The sequence below is a fragment of the Rhipicephalus sanguineus genome, chromosome 8, assembly GCF_013339695.2.
Source record: "Rhipicephalus sanguineus isolate Rsan-2018 chromosome 8, BIME_Rsan_1.4, whole genome shotgun sequence".
In the NCBI taxonomy this organism is placed as follows: domain Eukaryota; kingdom Metazoa; phylum Arthropoda; class Arachnida; order Ixodida; family Ixodidae; genus Rhipicephalus; species Rhipicephalus sanguineus.
In genome coordinates, this window is record NC_051183.1 from 32,565,382 (window position 1) to 32,569,244 (window position 3,863).

At 46.4% G+C, this 3,863-nt stretch overlaps 1 protein-coding gene across 1 annotated transcript in view; it reads right to left on the reverse strand.

Annotated features, from left to right (window-relative positions):
- Nucleotides 1-335, reverse strand: part of LOC119401674 (uncharacterized) — a 4,539-nt gene extending 4,204 nt beyond the window's left edge. The window contains exon 1 of the mRNA XM_037668599.2: nt 1-335. This exon is cut by the window's left edge and continues 737 nt beyond it. The gene's annotated coding sequence lies outside the window, so the exon portion shown is untranslated.
- Nucleotides 336-3,863: the final 3,528 nt, after the last annotated feature.

Below are 3,863 nucleotides of genomic sequence, written 5' to 3' on the forward strand. Positions count from 1 at the left end.
ATTGACAACATATGGATTCCCCGGTGTACGAAAGCGATCCAAAGCCAAAGGGCTGCGTAGATTACGTACGGAGTCTTCCACGTCGCGACTGCGTTACTTAACGTCTTGCCGCTCAGGTTGCTGATGAAGAGGCAGCCGAAAAGGCGGGATAACCTCAGATACCACAGCACTTTGGCCTCCGCAAGGGAACACGTTGAGTCTACTGCGCCCACGGGTTTCCGCTCGTTGATATTGACGACGATAGCGGGATTTATCGTGTTTGTGACGTGCTTAGTAGTGATCTTCAAAACCTTGTGCAGGCCAGCTCTCCGGCGGTAAGCAAATCTTGATCGCAGAGCCCCGATCACCCTAGGATTAAAAAATAAAAGTCAAATTAAGAGTACTTGAATTACGCGCTCGGATATCCGTGAGGCTGACACCGCTTTGGTTCGATAAGCGTTTTTTTTTCATTCTGTGCCTACGTCACCTTTCAAACCATCCAGGTGTGCACATGCGCAGAAGGCAAAAACTATTTGGTATAATGAAAAACCAGGAAAAGACGTCTGAATACACTTTGCAGCATCTCACGAGGAGCACAAATATCTGCTGTGTTTTAAGAAACAACGATTTCATTATTGCTCAGAGCTCGAAGCGAGAACTCAGTTAAGGTGAGAGCTTCAGATTTTTCGTCCTTCGTAAAAAGAGGCGCGTAATGAAAAATATAGAGCGTAGGGTAAAGGAAGGTAGTTATCGTATCTCTCAGTAGATGGTACTCCGATATTTCTCAACATCTTACGCGTACAGTGAACCAAGCATTTCGGTGATATCGACCTGAAATTTTTACTGCTGCAAGAAAAACGAACTTGTCTGACAAACATTTTGCTTAAACTATAATCCTTCGTGTCCATAATCTCTTTTGTTTTTACATTGCGCTGTGATATTACTCGGTTATGTTCATTCGAGTATATTGTATCGAAGAGACAGTCTCTGCTATTCAAAAGATAACTTCTGCCCCAATACTTCCCGCACTGCTTCACTTAACCTTAAAAGCAGTATGGCGTAGCTATATAGCCTTAAATTTCCCATTGCTGATCGCCGCTTCTGATTTTTCAGCATGTACGACTTTTTACGTGCAGTATAGCATCGTTAGGTTCAAGGTACACAATCCATTTAGCGGACATGAGAACAGTTTCAATTCACTTCACATCACCATGCTTTTCTGCTAAAGTTCCGTCTGAGCCCAGGGACTCGTGGCCACTTACCGTGCCATCCTCAAACGCAGCACTTACTGAGAGAAACGTTCGTCTCTGGCTTAGTTTTCAGTCCTTTTCAGAACAGTTGCGACGCTATTTCAAGCGAAACAAAGTTCTTTTCACTGGATTTTTCTGAACTTTATGATAACGACGAAGCAGGCGTCTCTTCGATTGGCGGAATACGTCTTTACGGATCACATTGCTTTTTTTTTTCTCCCGAGTGCTGTTGTACATATCCAACATATAATCAATATTCACACTGGTCCACTTATTGTAGCGCCAGTGCGTGCTACCCAGGTCATCAAGGATATATTAACAGGAACAGCCAGGCGGTGAAAACATTGAATTGCCGCTAACAGCGTTGGAGACTGGGAGCTGTTATTTATTACACACCGCAAAGTGTCAAAGGGCTTTGCGACACCGCATTGCGAGGTTGATCAGAAATGTGGTAAACAGAATGACAATAACTATGACGTAAATATGATATCGGAACAACGATGGCTTCAGGCAGCGGCGGTTACTTTTAAGGCGAAAGCACTAGGTGCCTCATCAAACGCGAAAATTTACCGTCGGCAGTGGCGTCGTCAGCACGAGTGATGCAAAAAGTAATCATCACGGTATGACGTCACCATATGGCGTCATCATGACGTCACATAGCGCCATAATTAGTGGCATCATCATGACGACACTATGACGCCACATAACGCGGCGTCACATGATGACGCCTTCACATGTCATCGTCGCTTGATCAAAGGTGGGCCGATGACGGAGGCAGTGCAAAGCCAGGTGAGGGGCAGAAAGCTTGCCGCGCCTCCGATCCTGGAGGCAATACACCGACTGAGAGGGAAAAAAAAGATTATGGCTTTCGCCATCGGGTCGTCTTAGGCGAATGCGTAAGGGAGCCTGTTTTTCGGAAAACCGGAATTAAATGCTTCACCGGAAATACTTGGAAGAGAAATGAGAGCATCACTCGGTACCCATGCCACTGAAATACGTTCATTGCATCTGTGTCGAAAACGAAGCCGCGAGGAGATTGACAAAACGAGATTCATTATAGTGGCTGGCAACGCTACAATACACAAAGTGAAGCTCGATTGAACAAAGGAAAAATCAGAAGGCGACAGCCATAGTTGCTAGACAGCAGCAAACGTAGTAAGACAGGTCGATAATTTCGCCCTTACGTTTTGACGACATTTAGTCACGCCAGCCAGCGTCAGATAAAACGACAGCCCTATTAATTTCTTAGAGACGTTGGGCATAAAGTACATCTCAGGTAATTGACTGTCGGCCGGATTCGCACCTGTAGTGAAGAAAAGCTCTTTCAGAAATAGAAAAAAGAGTTTTCGTTTTCAACGACCTCTGAACACGCCAAAGAAACATTATACCATGCTGTAAAACAATCTGTCAGTGCTTTCATCAGGTAGATCAGTAAATTCTTCAGGAAAGGCTGCTCTAGAGTATTAACGAGAACTAATAGACATCAGTGTTAGTTCTCGTTATTATTGTGTCCAACAAAAGGAAAAAATTACACCATTTCCCGCTAAAGGGGACCATGAGGCGATGCGAAGCCGGAGCACTTGCACGATCGCGTTCCGCTGGCGTTCTTTGGGCATGCTACCGACCTCGCGTCGTGGAACGCGGAGGAACGCTACGCGCGTCTTGTCTTCCCTCAGCCTGGCCGTTAATTCTCACAGGGCGAGCGGGGAACGCAGTCGGCAGGCGTGCGAGAGTGGGCAGCGTAGGAGAGGAGAGAGAGGGGGAGGGGACGCGCATGCGCTGGTGCTCATCGCGGCGTTGCACAGGAGAGAATTTCGGCATGTCTAGCCCGCGTTTCAGAGGAAGAGTGGAGAGGAGGAAAGGGGAGAGGGGAAAGGGAAGAGGGGAAGTGAGGAGGGGGAGGGGGAAATGGGAGAGGGGATGTGAATAGTGGGAGGGTAGAGGGTGAGTGGAGAGGGTATGCGCATGCGCAGTAAGGGTGGTCACGCCGCACACCACCACCACCACCACCGGATTGAACCTCGCCATAAGATACTTCGCATCTAAAACGAGCCCTTAAAAGTAATCTTCTTTCCTTCATGCTCTAGAGTATGCCATTCCAAAGTATCAACCACACAATTGGCATTACTGGGTCAGGCTCTTCAAGCACTCATAAATTTACGTAATTACTCATTGAAGATATACAAGAAATGCCTCTTAATTGCTGTGCAACACAAATTGTCACATCCGGAGCTCTGCTTGCAAAACGCGACATCGAGTCTGGAATAAAATAACAGGTATCCTGTTTCGATGTCCACATGTACTTATCGGTTCATATTAGCGTTGTTGAATAAAGCAGGAAGTATAGGCAGGAAAAATTATTTATATGTGAAGTCTACCGAATCAAGCAATTTAAGAACCATTCCGATACCTTTTCCGGAACCCCTCCGAAGATCTTCGGTTTCGCGTGTGTAAATTTTGCACTCACACCTACAAGCGTACGCACGAACATACATAAAAGGTAACTACCCCTCCCCCCACACCTCCCCCTAGAAAAAAATTTCTAGCTGCGCCGTTGCACTCTGTTCAATATCTAAGACTGCGCAAACGGTCGTTGGCCATCCCAACGCAATGACGAAGGTTGAGCTTGCGATC